Source organism: Sinocyclocheilus anshuiensis, unplaced genomic scaffold, assembly GCF_001515605.1.
Source record: "Sinocyclocheilus anshuiensis isolate Anshui unplaced genomic scaffold, SAMN03320099.WGS_v1.1 scaffold430, whole genome shotgun sequence".
NCBI lineage: Eukaryota > Metazoa > Chordata > Actinopteri > Cypriniformes > Cyprinidae > Sinocyclocheilus > Sinocyclocheilus anshuiensis.
The window spans coordinates 699892-718548 of NW_015547641.1; the positions used below are offsets into that span (position 1 = coordinate 699892).

Consider the following 18657-nt stretch of genomic DNA (forward strand, 5'->3'; position numbering starts at 1 on the left):
CTGGTGAGTTTTTTTTTTTTTTATTTTATTTTATTATTATTTTTTTTTTTCATATCGCAATATATATCACAGAAAAACAAAATATTGCAATGTGAGTTTTTTTCCAATATCATGCAGCCCTACTTACCATATGTATGGCTAAACACTAGTTCTCTCGCTCTCCGTTATGTTGCTTCTACCAGCTGTTTATTGCTGTAGATATGCAAAGCAGAGAGATGTATAAGCGATGCCCTCATCTGGAGACGGGGCGGGAATATGCAGCTCATTTGCATTTAAAGCCATACACTCCAAAACAGCTCTTTTTTTAGACACACCCCAAAAATGACATTTTCCAGCTGTTATAATAAATGGATTACATTTATTATAAACAGCGATGCTATCAGAACATTTATTTTGAACATACAGTGGTGTGAAAAAGTGTTGGCCCCCTTCCTGATTTCTTTTTTTTTTTTTGCATGTTTGTCACACTTTTAATGTCTCAGCTCATCAAACAAATTTAAATATTAGTAAAAGATAACACAAGTGAACGCAACATGCAGTTTTTAAATGAAGGTTTTTATTATTAAGGGAAAACAAAATCCAAAACTACATCAATTATTAACATATAATACACACTGTTTCTCAATATTTAATTACAGCTTCAGATGCATGATATTTTCATCTCCTTCAAGCAAGATACACAAAAAGCACGTTCAACTCGGATGTTGTCGAGGTAATAAACACCATAAACCGCAACCGTTGTTCCTGGGAAAAGCATTTTAGGGGGCTTTTGGGGGCTCAAGGCGGTCGCCTACCTTTGCCTAATGGGTAAGTCCACCCCTGTCTCCCTATATCTGACACACCCATTTCAGGTCTTGCAGTCTCCACTAATGAGCTGATGAGTTGACTCAGGTGTGATAGATGAGGGAGACATACAAAATGTGCAGGGCTGGGGGTTTGAGAACTACTGCTGTTGGCTATCTTATAATACAAGCATGTGTAAAACAGACGTCTTCAGTCATTTTTTGACCCCTCGTTTTGGCTTCAATGCAAAGGAAAGTGAAAGTGACATGACATGTGGCCAAGTATGGTGACCCATACTTGCGGAGCAGTGGGCAGCCATTTTTGCTGCGGCGCCCGGGGGCAATTGGGGGTTCGGTGCCTTGCTCATGGGCACCTCAGTCGTGGTATTGAAGGTGGAAGAGAGTGCTGTACATTCACTCCCCCCACCTACAATCCCTGCCGGTATGAGACTCGAACCCGCAACCTTTGGGTTATGAGTCAGACTCTTTAACCATTAGGCCACGACTTCCCCAGGAAACCAGTATGCCCACAATGCTGTTATTTGTCAGGTGTGTTCAAGTAAACTAGATATGCGCAGATGATGTGCAATTAGGCTGTATATCATGATGACTGACGAGTTGCGCTAAATCTGCACAGATTTGGTTTAAATGAACTTGCACAAGAAATTGAGTGAACATAATTTATGAAGGGTAACCCACCAGATTGGCTAGATTTTGTTATTTCAAAACCTGATTATAAATATGCATAATTATGAAAATACCCGAGATGGCTTGAAGAACACTGATAAGTTATACATTAGCCGCTTTTCCACTGCAATTACCTGGAACAATTTGTCCCAGGAACTTTTTTCCCCCCAGACCTGTTGCTGTCTGCGTTTCCATCGCGGTGTAAAGTACCGAGAAGATTAGGCAAATAGTCTGGTGACGTAGGTCTGTGTGCGTTTCTCAATACCAAGTACGCAAATTTCGGACTTGCATCCTCTGTATGCAAGTTCGGACTTCGCAAGTTCGAATCGGCAGTGTGAACTCCCGCGGACTGGACGACGCAATTTAAACATATTAATAGCCGCAGAAATGTAGTTCAAGGAACGTACATACATTACAATGAAACGGAATATTATATCAAACAGTATTGCCTCTTTTCATTTTAACATAATAATAGATTAATAGAATAAAGACCAAAGATTACCGGTTAGATTTACCCAAAACTAATTATATCTTATGTTTAACCACTACAGAGACATCAGAGCCAGCGGCAAATGTCAGAAGGACTAGCCGAGTTGAGGCTGCTCTCGTCGGGAAACATTGAGCACTGAGCACCCACTGGTCGCGTGGCGCTCACGTCTCCGAAATCGGCAAAGCACATTTTCAAATAAGCGCTGTCTTTATTAATAAACTGCAGATTTGAGTTTACAACTACATTCTTGCCTGAAATACTTTTAAAACTACATTTCATGACTCAATAACAGTAATATATTTTTTAAAATTATTCGAATATATGGTGGTTGAAATACAGTACTGCGTGAACTAAACCAATCAGCATGTTCAGCGCCCAAGTCCCACCCCCAAAATTTCCGGATCTTTGAAAAAGTACTACCTCGCGAGCAGGGACTTTCTGAGGGGCAAATTTTTACCTGGAACTTTATTTAGATCTTGGTTCCTGCGTGGAAACAGGGCTAAAGTCGCAGTCGAATGTTTGTTTCATCATTCAAAACATTTCTCTCTTTTAATTTAGCTACAGTCATAGCTGGATGCCTTTGTACAACCCCAATTCCAGAGAAGTTGAGACGTTTTGTAAAAATGCAATAAAATCAAGAATCTGTGATTTGTTTGTTCTCTAACTTTTATTGAGTGTGTTGCAGCCATCAAAATCAAAATTTGTTAATATTTACAAAATACATTTACGTTGGTCAGTGAAAACTTTGGAAATCTTTTCTTTGTACTTTCGCCAATTAAATAAAAGTTAAAGAGAATTAATAAATCACAGATTCTTGATTTTATTGCATTTTTGCAAAACGTCCCAGCTTCTCTGGAATTGGGGTTGTACATTACGGATTTCCTGGAGCGTCATCAGTTCTATTACTTCTGTGATGCATATGTGGATTTTCTGCACGAGGGCACCCATTGGCTTCCAGTATGGATGAAACAGACATTACATGTGTTTATAGTGCTCAGTAATTGCCAATCCATTAAAAAATCAAAAACAAATAATACTACTCTCAAAAAAAAAAGAATGATAATCCATGTCTTTTTACAGATGTGTACTGGAGTTTTAATTAAAGTGTACTGGAGTTTTTTTTGTTTTGTTTTTTTTATATATATATTTGAATCGGGGAAAAAAAAGAAGAAAAAAAACCTGATGTGCCAGGCCATCAGAATTGAACCAAAATGAAAAACTTAGTAGTAGACATGCAAACCTTTGGAAATTAAATCTTGCATTTTGCACATTGCAATTATCATTTTGACATTAGCTATCAAGTAGCTTCAGGTACTAATGTAGCTATATAGGAATATATGTGATCCTGGACCACAAAACCAGTCTTAAGTTGCACGGGTATTTTTGTAGCAATAGCCAAAAATACATTGTATGGGTCAAAATTATCTATTTTTTGTTTATGCCAAATATCATTAGGATATTAAGTAAAGGTCACGTTCCATGAAAATATTTAGTAAATTTCCTACCGTAAATATCAAAACTTAATTTTTGATTAGTAATATGCATTGCTAACAACTTAATTTGGACAACTTTAAAGGTGATTTTCTCTATTTTGATTTTTTTGCACCCTCAGATTCCAGATTGTCAAATAGTTGTATCTCGACCAAATATTGTCCTATCCTAAGAAACCATACACCAATGGAAAGCTTATTTGTTCAGCTTTCAGATTATTTATATATTTCAATTTCTTAAATTTATCCTTGACTGGTTTTGTGGTCCAGGGTCACATATGAACAGCCCCCGACCCCCAAATCCCATGCCCCTTCCCGTACCTATGGTACTCAAAAAATATTTTTCAAAGTTGGCAGGTCTGTGTATGTTAGATAATTGATCAAACATACATACGTTCCGGTGTCATCACTTCCAGCTATTTTTTAGCTGTACAAAACCGATCGTTTTGAGGCTTGATATTTCAAACTGGTGTGTCTTAACATATTATTTTAATGTATTATCGTAATTATGAAAACACTGGTTTGTAGTGCAAACTGTTTTACCGTTTACTGCACTTTTATTCTTCTCGTTATTTCCCTACAACGGCTAATGAACCGGAAGTCTCGCACATTGACCGAAAATGGCTTACTTCCACATTGAAAAATAAGGTGGATAGAAACATGGGGTTTGTGTCTATAATATTGTAAAAATAATATGATTTTTTAACACAACTGTCTGCTTTCCACTGCAGGGCGCCAGACTGAGACTAAATGGTCGCATTTTGCAAACCTTTTTTCCTGCCGGTGCGACTAAATTGCCAGTGCGACCACCGCGTTGCCCAACTCATAAGCGCTGCCATTTCTGTTGCAAAATGAGAAACATCAAACGGCAAACGAAACAAAAGCTAACAAAACCGCACTACTTGTCTGAGCTGCACAACATGGATAATTTAGCAGCTCAGATCAATAATTGAGAGCAGAGCAAGCAAACTGGCCAGCAAACGAGCTCAGAGCAGGTTTACTCGGGAACCAATGTTGATCTTGCGACACGGTTACTGCACAGCGCAGCGAGATCCAGTGAGAAGCATTTGAACTCGCCGCAGAATGAATAAGCTTGCTGCAAGATCTAGTGAGAAGCATTCAAATTCTGCACAGAATTCTGTTATGAACAGATCAAACAGCGCTGACGCAGAAACCCAGAAGCAGTAACGCTAACCATGGTGTTGCGGCAGAAATAGTCCAATGTTATTACATCATTCATTTCAGGGTTTGTACAACCTTTTGAGAGAAAAAAATTCAAGCACTTTTCAATGATTTCAAGTATTCCACACAACTATTTTCAGTACTTTTAAGCTCTAAAAATTATCCAGTTAAAATGTTATGTTTAATGGGACAAAACACACTACATATCAAATATGTTTTTTTTTGTTTTTTTTTAAGTACCACTATAACCAGTAGATGGCAGCAGAGGAGCACTTATTGGTTTATTAGTCATTCATTTCTACTTGCTTTATATTTTGAAATGATAAAATAACTATTTTAAAACATCAAATCATTAATGAATCAAATTTTGTCAAGTTTTGCACTGTTTAAGAAAAGTCACAATTCACCAAACTTTTCTTCACTTTGTGACTGAATCGCACATCAATTATAATCACTGAAGTTGTTGGTCAGTTCTATATAATACTATAGAAGAATAATGGTACATTTAGTAAGAGTAGAATATATTAATTTTCTATATGAAAATTAGATATTGCACGTTACTGATGTACCATTATTCTTCTATAATATTATAAAGAACTGACCGAAAACTTCAGTAATTATAATTGATGTGCAATTCAGTCACAAAGTGAAGAAAAGTTTGGGTTTGATGGCAAGATGGCATCAACGTTCTGCTTGAGCAGATGAAAATTGTAACTTAAGGGTCACATATTTTACACCTATTTAGTAAGAGTAGAATATATTAATTTTCTATATGAAATTAGATGGGAAGCATGCTAAATTTACTTTTATTAACATCAGTAACGTGCAATATCTATCTTCCCATCTTCCCGTCAAATGTGTATTACCAAGAAATAAAGATGTAATAATATTAGTAACTGCCCGTATTAATGCAAAACAGTAGTCATTTTATGATTTAAATTATCTTTATTTTTCATACCCCACACACCAGCCCCCCAGCGCTACCAAATCTGCTTCTGGCGCCACCATCCGGAGAAACTTAGTGGCGCTGCTCTCAAATGTTAGTCTGGAGCCCTGCACTGTTACATCAGAGTTCACTTTTATGTTCACATTTCTCAGCTTTTTACAAGTTACTGAAATTGAACCATTTTTATTTTTATTTCAGAGCTGATTGAAGAAAAAGAGGAGAATGAAGAATCAAGTGAAGTTGAGGAGAAAAATCATGTCAAAACTGGAGAAAAACCTTTGAGTTGCTCTCAAAGCAAACAGAAAGATTTAAAGAAAAGAAGAGCCAATAAATCTTTCACCTGCACTCAGTGTGGAAAGAGTTTGACAAGCAAAACGGGTCTTAAGCGTCACATGAGAATTCATACTGGAGAGAAACCATTCACTTGTGATCAGTGTGGGAAGAGTTTCACACAATCAGCAACCCTTAAGGTACACATGAACATCCACACTAGAGAGAAGCAGCACACATGTGATCAATGCGGTAAAATGTATTTATGGGCTTCAGGCCTGAAGAAACACTTTTTGAAAGTGCATCAGAAAATACATACTGGTGTGAGAGAATGCATGTGCTTTAGTTGTGAAAAGACTTTTACCTCAGCACCCTGTTTAAAACTGCATAAAAGGATGCAAACTGGAGAGAAGCCTTATGTGTTCACACAGTGTTCACACTGTGACAAGAGATTCAGTAAGTCAGGAGACCTGAAAATACATGAGAGGATCCACACTGGAGAGAAACCTTATAAGTGTTCACACTGCAACAAGAGATTCACTAAGTCAGGAGACGTTAAAATACATGAGAGGATCCACACTGGAGAGAAACCTTATAAGTGTTCACACTGCAACAAGAGATTCACTAAGTCAGGAGACGTTAAAATACATGAGAGGATCCACACTGGAGAGAAACCTTATAAGTGTTCACACTGTGACGAGAGATTCAATCAGTCAGCAAATCTGAAAAGACACGAGATGATCCACACTGGAGAGAAACCATATCAGAACAAAAGTAGAACAAAAAGAAGTAGAAGTAGCCCTAAGTATATCACCTTCAGGTCCAGCACTTTTAGATCTGATGCTGCCGCCTCACAAAAGGTGAAACAATAATGCAGTGGTCGGCAACAGGTGGCCCACGGGCCAAAACTGGCCCACCAGCAATAATATCTGGTCCACCCGCAGTCAGATTATTTTGATAGTGGCTGGTTCTGAAATAGATCTGTCATGACAGCGACAGTAACTCACAATCACTTCGTCTTTAGTGATTTTGCTTTCAAAATAAAAAAGTAAGACAACATGTTTGCAGTAATGTTTTATTTTGTGATGAATTGAGAGCTTTTAATTTGAAAAGTTCAAAAGAGTCTATTATATTCTTTGCAAACAGCGACAACTTCGTTGCAGATAAGACACACCGGCTTTGCATTCACAAAACTAGGTGGGATGAATGCATAGTTGTCTTTCCATTCTTTGTATGCCCTATTTTCGCTTTCAACTTTCCTCTTTAGACTCTTTGATAGTGCCATTTTCTCTCACCAGCTAGCTTAAATGTTAACATCACTCTGCGCACGACGTAATGGCGTACCTCCAGCACGCAAAACAATTTAAAAAAATGCAGTTTAGTACGGGAGGATGCCAAGGAATAATTCTATGTAAAAGTAGGCTGTCAAATAATTATTACAATAAGTTAGGCTTTAAAATGATACACATGTATTATTCACAATATGGAAAGAGGAAATAAAGCATAGTTCGTTAAGAGCATGACTCAAACATGCCATTAATGGGCTTATTCAAGTCCTCTTTTATTTTCTGACTTATTTTTATCCATTCCGCATCTCCCACATATGTGTGTTTTAGCAAGGCGGTCTGTGATGCAAGTTGGTGAATGAAGATACTTGCCAGGTTACGTGTCACTACTCTGCTTTATTAGTTTATCCAGTGTAAAACCCAGACACCACGACACAAATGTGGCTTTTTGTTAATGACTGTCCTACTACAGGATTTAACACCGAGTAACAGCTCACTACCAGTTACAAAAGACACTGTAACATTCTGTCACAGGCAATTCTAGTTGCATTTTTTCATTAATTAATTTCTTAAATTATCCTTATATATGACTATATATATAGTATATATGTTCTGGCCCGATGCCAAACCTACTTGCCAACCCCTGCAATAATGCATCAATCAATAAAATATCATCTGGATAACCTGTTCTAACCAGCCATTACAAGCTACATGACAAAGAAACATTATCTAAAGTTTTCACAGTGAATAAAGTTCATCTTCATCTTCAAAACCAGCAGATTCAACTGTGAGATTTAGATCAACTCAAAGATGGAGTTCCTCCCCAAAGAACAAGTCAAAATAAAAAAAATTATGAATGATAACATTGTGTTTTCTTATGGGTTTCATGTTATGTTCAATTGTCTTGAAATGCATGTCACTTGTAGTTTGCTTTCTCTTTCATTAAGGAAACTAGATGCTTTTTACAAACTGTTCTTGTTCAGGACAGTGTTTTTGTTCAACACTTTTAAGAGAGACTGAAATTTAAATAACGTAATTATTCTTCCATTTAAGATGTATTTAGGAAACGCAGATGCAAGATATATTGTCATGTAGCTTTGCAACTGATTCTTCTGTGGTTCTCTTGTAAGTATGAATGAATACCTGAACCCGGTATTAAACCAGCTCTGGGGCTAAATTACGAAAGACTGTAGTATCTATAAGCTCTGATGTTAACTGTTCTGCTTTTGGTGCTGGGGAAATTAAGGAAATACACTTACAATTTATTATTGGTACATGAATATTATCAAGTTTATTATGAAAATTATCAAGAACAGTATCTTGCCAACTGTTTCTACATGCGATAATATCAAGATGTTCATCTATGATGCGTTTTTGTTATTTGCAATCCATAAGCGAGATCTCTCTTGTACTTTAGGGCTGTGGATGTTTGAGGTAAAGCGGTATATTAGAGAAAATCTGAGGTCTTTATGGCCACCGTGTGCATGTGTCTGTTAAGTCCACATGATCGTAGTAATCCATTATGAGTTTACACCACTGATCTATAACAGAGAACTGGATTGCTCATAATGTCATAAAAGTAAAGCCACTGTGCCACCATATTGCTATTCCCTAGTATTATATTTTATACCCCTTCCCATATGCCTACCCCTTCCCCTTGTCCCTTGAAACAGAGTGAGAAAAAAAGTTTAGCGATTTCTAATTATTGGGGGGGACTAGCCCCCTCAATGTCTATGGTGGTTACAGCCCTGATCAGACATGAAAATATGTTGTGGCACTATTGTGCAGTCAGTAACGTTAGTGTTAGCAAACCTTAGCGATTTTTTGCAAATATTTCTTTGAATAACATGACCGTAATATGAACACATGATTGAATGTAACAAAGCAAATGATTACTTTTCAATAAAATCTTTATTAATGCCAATAATGCTTACGTTTATGGGTCTTCTTGTTCGCTCGGGCAGCCATTGCCACTGTAGCCGGTTTATGCTGAGATAATTCTCATACCCCTTCGTTTGAAGTGTGGTCCCGAAAAATCTTCCTTTGAAGGGTTATGTGGCGCTTCCTTCTACCCCTACGCCTCCAACCAAAAGAGAATCAATAAACCCCTGTCCCTTCACGTGAATGCGCAAAACGGAGGGGTAGGGGTAAGTGTTAAAAATGGGATTGGGCCTTTGTGTTGGGAATGCCTATTTAAAAATATTAAGGATCATATTCATTACAGTAGCAAACATCAGATGAACACGATGAACATCAGATGGATGAGATTCTCAACATATGTATTACAAATGACAAAGTGCTTATTCTGAAATCTGAATAATTGCATTCAATCCTCAGTGTCCTCGTCGTGTTGCTGGTTAGCCTCTGGTCTGTCTGTGTACGTTCATGTGTTTTGGAGAGTGATTAGCAGGGAAGGTGGGATCTTGCTTTCAAAGCTAGCTCACTATTGCTAGCCTTTTGGAAATCACCCACCCATACCTTTAACTGTCAGTATTTATTGCATCCCAGACATAAGGTTGTTTTTAAAGCAACACTATGTAAAATTTACTCACGGTTCCCACATGTGGTTGATAAGCGCACTTGTCTGTTACCAGTGTCGTAAATACTGTCGCTGTGTAAGCTTCCCCATGGGCAACGCAATACATGTGGATTTGTTGACTTAAGCTAATGGAACCGGCGAATGCAGAAACCTTGTTTGGAAACCATGTCCACCGACCAGGTAAAGTAGCTCATGTTACACTATGTTCTACAAATAACATTACATAGTTTTATTTATTGTGAATCCAGATTTTTTGTTGTAGTAGTGTTTGTACCTGGAAAGGAAAAAAAGTTTGTAGCAGTCTTTCTCAGTTTTACGGTTTGGCAACAACGCATGTTGGTTGCGGACATGGTGCAGAACAGCATGCCACTTCAACTGCAGAAATAGAACACATTACGGTTTCTCTCTTCCCCTCTCTGCACACTCTATAACAGTAGTCATTTATCATTTCAGTCACCACCAACATACCTTGAACTGCTTCTCAGGTGAGGCTTGCTTGCAGCAATACCAGAAATGGTTGACAATGTCCTTAACCCTCTAAGCGGCAAAGTCGCAAAATTGCGACAAGATGTCATACTTAATAAAATAGACTGTAGTTCCTAATATGGTGTAATATCTCATTTGTATTCCCTACCACTAGATGGCAGACATGTAGTACTTCGATTCTAGACCAAAATTACGTCACGTTCCTATTCAAAGTGTTTGAGGAAATAGAGCAAGTGAGCTATCGTGTCATTGATGCGGAAGCAGTTCAGCTCATAGCGTGCGAGTAAATTGTGAGATTTGTGAGAGAAAATCGCCAAATGGCTAATAAAATGTTGTACCGTGAGGATGTGTTGCAAATGTTATTCGCCGATTCTGACTCTGAAGGGAAATATTTTCCTTTTGGAAATGAGGATCGGTCGTCTAATAATCGCGCTTCTCCCTGTACATCTTTGCAGCGCAATGGTGCCGCCGTGCAAGGCGGGAGTGTTCACGAAGCACAAACAAGTGATCATTTCGACCCTTTGCCCAACGGGGATGGGGGTGGCAGGGGTGGACACCGTGGTCGTAGTGTCCATAGGAGAGCTGCTGCTAGAGGTAGAGGCAGCAGGGGTAGGAGAAATAGGACTGGAAGTAGCACTAGCTCTTTGGATCCAGTCAGAGCGCTCTGGAGCCATGCAATGAGAGGTACCGTACTCTCAAGAACTATAAACTCTGTCACCTAGATACCTGATTGGGCAGATAACTGGTCAACTGATCAAAAAATAGGCACATGCATTTTACTATGGCACAGTAATATAGTAATAATTTACTACTTTCTCCTGTTTACTGTTGATTTCCTCTTCCTGATCATTTGGAATGAGGATAAAAAGACAAAAAAAAAAACAAACAAACAAAAAAAAACATGCAAATAAGTTCAAACATCAATTCAATATCTACTATTTCCTGAATATGATGAAATTCAAGATGGCCGCCCCTAATGACGTCATAATATGCAAATTAGACGAGTATATTTACACCCCACATAAACTTTTGGTCATGCCCAACATTTTTCTAATTTACAGTAGATCATTATCTTTAAGCCCTTTCAAGCCACAAGCTTTTGAAATCTTGATGTGAAAATCCAGCATTTTTCCAAAAATCCCTGGTGCCTAAAAGGTTAATCCAAGGCAGGATTTCAGTCTGGTCCCTTACCGTACCAGCCTAAAAGCAAGATGTAAAAGTGTTAGTGACATTCAGTGTACAACTACTATACTTTCCGTCCTTGCCCAGACAGTTAGAAATCCAGACACTAACAACCAATTTATAATACGAAGTCAGACATACCCGTCCCAGCTTCTTCCCCAAATTCTTTGCTGCATGCCAAATATCCAGGGAATGTTTCAGACCCCATACCTTGTATTTGCCACGTTCCGGATCTATGGGAAAAAAAAAAAATGTATAGCCTATACCATCACATACAACAACATAAAACAAAGAAATCAAAATAATAAAGCATTTTCCTTACTGAGCAATTCCGTGATCTGTGAATGGGCATAAGTGACCACCTCTGTTACATGCATTTCCTGAAGGAGTACATCCTTCGTCCTGAGGAAGCACTCCTTCTCCAAGATCACGGAGTTCCTGCTGGTCTCTTGCTTGTCCACAGAGACAATATGAACGATGTCTCGAGATTCCTCAATTACATTTTTCAAAAGAGTTAAATTTTTGTGTAGGTGCAATACTGTGCACAGTGGCCTGCACAAAAAAAAACAGCATGGCCATCAGTATCTGAACAGTATGCATCATAACACACTCAGACACACACTTCTTCGGTCTACCGAGTCTAATGGTGCTTTTCCACTACGTGGTACGACTCGGCTCGGTACGGCACGGCTCGGTTTGCGTTTCCCACATTTACAACATTGGAGTAAGTCCTGTTGTCTTACCCATTCCAAAATGACTCCAGTTCCAGAAGGGTTCAGTGAAAGTTCAAAAGGTGGTCTACCAGGATATGAACCTCCAGTTGCTTTGTCAACATGCTTGCACACTTGTATGGGCAACTGGAGATACAAGGCAAGGGTCTTCAGGTTAATGCGATGCAGGCACTTTTACCAACCAGGTCGTCTTCACAATCAACCTTTTGTTGGTCAGGAATGCCAGACATGTCCTCTTCTGGGGGATCTGGCACCACTACATCAAGCACAGCTTCATCCATACTTACCTTGTGAAGCCGGTTGATGTCAGTGGCATTTGAGGCTGCAGCACCAACACTGTGTAGACAAGCAAAATAAAAAAAAGTGAATTTCTGGACTGGTATCTGCAACTGCCCTTCAACATATTTCTGCTTGAAATGCAGCAAGTATCTGCAACATACCGTAGCTGAAGAAAAGAAACATAGTCCTCATCAGATCTGTCTTCATCTTCACAGCATCTACGGTTAGTCCACCGCTCATCCATGTCAATTCTGAACATAAACACAGAGCCAAACAGGTTGGTAAAAAAATTAAATGATGACTGATCAAGACTTACGTGCTATTCCTCAGGTCATTGACTGCTTCTTCATCTGGAGAGTCATGAAGCTCTTCCTCTGTAACACTGAGGGAGTGCATACTACAACCATAGCAGAAAAGAAATAAGAATAGAAAAAGACAATGGGCATTAATTCAAGAAATCACCAGGTCACCATGTCAAACAAAATCACCTGGCTTCTAACACTGCAACTCCTGGGTCTTTCTCAAGTTCATGGATCCCTCCAACTGCAAAGTCTTCCGAGTCAGACATGTAGTGAATTTGCTTTCGCCAACCTAGGAAGGCGAAATAGTGTAGTGATGGGTACTCCACCAATGACGTTATGATATTTGAATCACGTGCCACTTAAGGTGTGGTTATGAGTACATCACATAAGAAAGATTGGTGGGATCTCTAACTTGTAGAACCTCTTTCTGTATCATCAACACAAGAAAGACATAGATTTTATTAACAAAAGATAGACAAGAGTAATCAACAACTACTAAATGAATACCATGAATGAAAAAGGAATAAAGCGCATAAGATGCATAAAATGCAAGTGATTATGTTGGGTGTTGCTTTGTCAGAGCTACATTATCTGGAAAGATAAACTGTTGATACTCTGAAACAAATAAGGTGAAGGACCTTATTATGCATCAAACAAATATGTGAAAGATTATTTGTTATCAACTGCAATCAGCTATATAACATCTAATGTCAATTAGAAAAATAATATACTGATAATACACAACAATGCCAAGGTCTCTGGAAGAGGTTTGGATAAGTGATAGTTACATTCTCTGTGGTTAAATGAGCAGTCTGGTGGCGGTGACTTCATCCACTGGTTGTGCTGGTAACAATGCAGTGGGGAAAGGAGCAGGAATCCGATTCAACAGTCTTGAACATGAAGCATTGTAGGATGCTGATCTCCTGGAGCACCAAAGGGTCCTAAAATCTGGAACATGCAGATGTGGCCCTGGAGTAGGTGCAGAAGGTCCTTAGCCTGGAACACACAAGCAAAGGTACCTTGGAGTGAAGGTTTGCTCACAAGAGTTTAACCTTGTTGAAGATGTCTGTGTGTCTTCTGCCTCTCTGGGCTAGAGACTCAGCATTTGGTCGATCCGCTTCGTCTCTCTAGGATGGAGACTCAGGACGTGCTGCATCTGTTGTCTCGCTGGAGGAAGACTCTGAATGAAGTCTGAACGTAGATTATCTCTTTCCTCGCAGGCTGGAGGCTCAGAAAGTGGTCGTATCTGGAGACTCAGGACTTGGTATCTGTTATTGCCTCTTCCCACATGGGCCAGAGGCTCAGAACATTATTGTTTATGTCTCTCGGGGTGGGAGATTCAAAACGAGTGTATCTGCTAGTGTCTCACCCTTGCAGGCCAGAGACTCAGAACTGTGTATCTGCTATTGTGTCTCTGGATGGGAGATTATTGTATTAGTTGCCGTTTCCCCTGTAGTGGAAGACTCAGAACGGGTTGTTTCTGTTGGTGTCTCTCCCCTTACAGGACCGATAAATGAGCAGTCTGGTGGCGGTGACTTCATCCACTGGTTGTGCTGGTAACAATGCAGTGGGGAAAGGAGCAGGAATCCGATTCAACAGTCTTGAACATGAAGCACTGCAGGATGCTGATCTCCTGAAGCACCAAAGGGTCCTAAAATCTGGAACACGCAAATGTGGCCCTGGAATATGGGCAGAAGGTCCTTTCCTGGAACATGCAAGCAAAAGTACCTTGAAGTGAAGGTTTGCTCACCGGAGCTTAACCTTGTTGCAAATGTCTGTGGGTCTTCAGTCTCTCTGGGCTAGAGACACAGAGATTGGTCGATCCGCTGTGTCTCTCTTTATATTGGAGACTCAGGACGTGCTGCATCTGTTGTTGTCTCGCTGGACAAAGACTCTAAACGTAGAACATCTCTCTCCTCACAGGCTGGAGGCTCAGAACGTGGTCGTATCTGTTGCTGCCTCACAAGCTGGAGACTCAGGACTTGGTATCTGTTATTGCCTCTTTCCGCATTGGCCAGAGGCTCAGAACATTGATGTTTCTGTCTCTCAGGATGGGAGACTCAGAACGAGTGTATCTGCTAGTGTCTCACCCTTGCAGGCCAGAGACTCAGAACTGTGTATCTGCTATTGTCTCTCTGGATGGGAGATTATTGTATTAGTTGCCGTTTCCCCTGTAGTGGAAGACTCAGAACGGGTTGTTTCTGTTGGTGTCTCTCCCCTTACAGGACCGAGACTCAGAACTGTGGTATCAGTTGCCGTCTTCCCTGTATTGGGCCGCAGGCTCCGAATGGGTGTGTCTGTTGCTGCCTTCCCTGAAGCAGGCTGGAGACTCAGAACCAGGAGTGTCTCTTGGGAAGCTACCTTTATCTCTTTCCGATGAGGAGTGGACAGCAATCTGGTGCTTCTCCATTTCCAGGCTGTGATTGGCTGTTTCCATCAGAGTGGGGGGGACACGGTGTGGAACTTATTTGCATAGTCCAAACACACATTTAGAAAAGTGTCACTAAAATTTTAACAATGCATTATTCACTTACCAAACCACAACTAGAATACCTTTGGCAATGTTACGAACACATTAAGTCCAAACATGATGGAAGAAGATTGAACTGTCATGCATGCATTAATTTGTCCATTAACAGCTGAGTTTGTGTAAGATGTTGCACTACACATTGCTGTCACTGAGAATATTTATTTCTCTGAATAAGTATGAGATGTGTGTGTGTGTTGTAGTTTGCATCAGTTTAAAGTTTGAGAACATAGTTATGAATGGATTTGGATGGAACTCTGTGATCTCGCTCTTTGTTTTACCCCCTGCTGCTGCGTCCAGCGGTCCCAAGGAATTTTTATAGCGGTCAAAGGCCAAAACCTGAGGAATCAGTCTGTTGGTGGGTGAAGAGCAGAAACTGCATTCTGACCAATAGGAAGTCTTGTCCTTCCCGGGCTTTTTACCAAAGGTCTTCTTCTTGCCCTCTAAGAGGTGTCTGGCTGTTGTCCTGGCATCTTTATCTGATATCTAAACTGGGCCCTGGAATGTGCTGTCCACTACAGACAGAACATTGGTCACAATCAAAGGTAATAGTCATCTACAGTTGATTGAAAAACACTAGTCAAGGTACACACACCTATCATGGTCTGACTCCTCCGTGAGACTTGACACTGAAGGCTGAGGAAGACGTGTGCGTCTCTTGCTGAGTGTGGAAGTTACATTGCGTGCTAGATAACTGGAAAAAAAAAAACATTGTGTTTGTAGTAACATCACTGCAGTGAGACACAAGGGAAAACTACGACAGACAGAATTACATAACAATCGTATGAAACAATGTAGTCAACCGGAGGTGTACGAAGCGAGGTTACCAACTTATCCAGGTAATTTGGGCAGAAACCGCTGTTACATCATGTCACTTCATAAACTGTACATGTACTAAAGCACTCTTTTTGAAATCAGCAGTTCCTCTTCATTGTTTACCCCATGTGTGCCAACTCCGTGGGGTATACTATATTTTCGGAAGAAAATATAAAACACACTCGCGACCAGGCATTGTGTTTTGTGTAACAGTTGCTATCACTACACTCAACTCGCTATGAGAATAGTGCCTAGCATGGTAAATATAGATGCTGATAACATTATCCTACTCAATGACTGAACTGCTCCAAATAAGCTCAAAAGTACAGGACAGAAAAAAAAGTACTTATAGACTTACAAATCCAGTAGCAGGAGTGCTAGGTCTCCATCCGTTTTGCAACCCATTGCCTCTTTCAGCTTGCGCCATCAAGTGTAAGCCCATCCGACATTGATTTGTGTCCAATCACTCTCTCTTTCTTTCGCTTCCTCAGACAAAACCCTCTTTGGTTTCTTTGCTGAATCTGCCATGGCATTGGTTTTGAGACTTGCATGTTAGATCATTTCGTCTTATAGTTAGCTGTTGGCTAACTCCACAGGACGCTCTCTTCCGCTGGCAGGGGATGGGCGGGGCTGTGTGTACCGACCCAAACACGAAACTTACAGAGTGTGGTTTTAGCCGATAGGCGGCTGCTCAGGTAGCAGCAGCTGTAGAAATTGTCAGGTTAATCCAGAATGTGGCTGCAAGATTAATCTTTAATGAGCCGAAAAGAACTCATGTCACACCTCTGTTCATCAACTTGCAATGGCTACAAATAGCTGCTTGCATAAAATTCAAGGCATTAATGTTTGCCTACAAAACCACCACTGGCTCTGCACCCCTGTACCTAAATTCACTACTTCAGACTTACATGCCCTCTAGAAGCTTGCGTTCTGCAAGTGAATGGCGCATTATTGTGCCATCCCAAAGAGACACAATGCCACGGTTGCACTACTGCGAGGAACGAGGAGACATGCGTAGAACATCAACAATAGGCTTTAATAATCCAAAAACGAGGAGTACAGGGCAGACAGGAACACACATGTAGCACTACGTAGACCTTCAACACTGGACAAGAAAAAAGGGGCAGAACACACTTTTAATACTGAACTTAACGAGGGATAATAAACGGACACAGCTGGAATCAAATGAACATAATGGGAACATGAACAGGAAAGACCAAATAAGGGCATAATCAAACATGGAGGAAAACATGGACATGGAGCACATGGGGGAGAAAAACAGACACAAAAACTTAACTTAACTTAGGAACAGGAGCCCTTTCTGGGCCTAACTTTGGAACAGGAGCCCTCTCTGGGCTTAATTTAGGAACAGGTTTTCTTTCTGGGTTTGACTCCAGGGCTGGAGCTGACACTGGAGCGGACTCATGGGCTGGAGTCGACACTGGAGTGGACTCATGGGCTGGAGTCGACTCTGGAGCGGTCTCAGGGGCTGGAGCCCACAGACTCTTCCTAAGCATTCTCCTTCTTTGAGCAGAGATAAAAGAGACAGCTGCTGTCAGCTGAGGGCTTGGGAGGGAATTGGCCTTTTTGTCCTGATTGAGCAACATCTATTTCAGACATGCAAATTCTAGCATTATAGTTTTCATAGGAGTAAAATGTTATGTATATTTTAATTAATTTAACCAACATTTAAATCATTAACTGCTTCAAAATGCATGCTGTTAATGAAATCATTGTTAAAACATTTGCAGTTACGAATAAAAACAATATAACAACATAATTTCATAAACAGTGAATAATTGCACAACTTTAATTAAGGTATGTGTGCATACAAAGTATAAAATTTTATTCACATTTTGGAATAAGCACTTCGTCATTTGTAATACATATACTGAGGATCTTGTCCGTCTGATGTTCATCAGACCTAAAGTGCAAGAGAGATCTCGCTTCTGGATTGCAAATAACTAAAAAAAAACACATCTCACACACTCTAAAAAATGCTGGGTTGTTTTAACCCAACTTTGGGTCAAATATGGACTAACCGAACTTTTGGGTTAAAAATGTAATTGAAAAATTTAACCCAACAGTTGGGGTTAGTCCATATTTGACCCAAAGTTGGGTTAAAACAACCCAGCATGTTTTAGAGTGCAGACGAATGTCTTGACATTTTCACATAGAAAGGGTTGGCAGGATTCAATTAGCTTGATAACATTTATGTAGCAATAATAAATTGTAAGTGTATTTCCTTAAAGTGTCATGAAACCCCCTTGGTTTAGCACTGGTCGTTCACACCTCAGATTTGAAAAAGACTCAACAAATGGGTGTGTGGAATGAGCTGTGGAAAAGTGTGAGTGAAGAGGGGAGACCAATAAAACACAGACATTTTACATTTACATTTAGTAATTTTGCAGACGCTTTTATCCAAAGTCACCAAAGCAGCAGTACTGTAATCACGCGATTTGCTGTAATAATGCAGGGAACCTCGATAAATCTCCTAACTCTCTCTACCGTTAAGTAACTTGTGCATTGTTTTACTTACTTGTTTTTGACATATACGACCGAACTACAAACTTTCCAGTGATGTCTGTGGGAAAGATATATTCACTCGACAAGCTCGCGCATCTGCGCCGCCGCGCGCTCAATCCACTCAGCGTGCTTTGTT

At 39.9% G+C, this 18657-nt stretch overlaps 1 long non-coding RNA gene across 1 annotated transcript in view; it reads left to right on the forward strand.

Moving 5' to 3' along the window:
* LOC107701878 (uncharacterized) overlaps positions 1-5844 on the forward strand; it is a 15715-nt gene extending 9871 nt beyond the window's left edge. The window contains exon 2 of the long non-coding RNA XR_001635698.1: positions 5776-5844. This is a non-coding gene — a long non-coding RNA (uncharacterized LOC107701878). The remainder of the gene's footprint in view (positions 1-5775) is intronic.
* The last annotated feature ends 12813 nt before the right edge of the window (positions 5845-18657 follow it).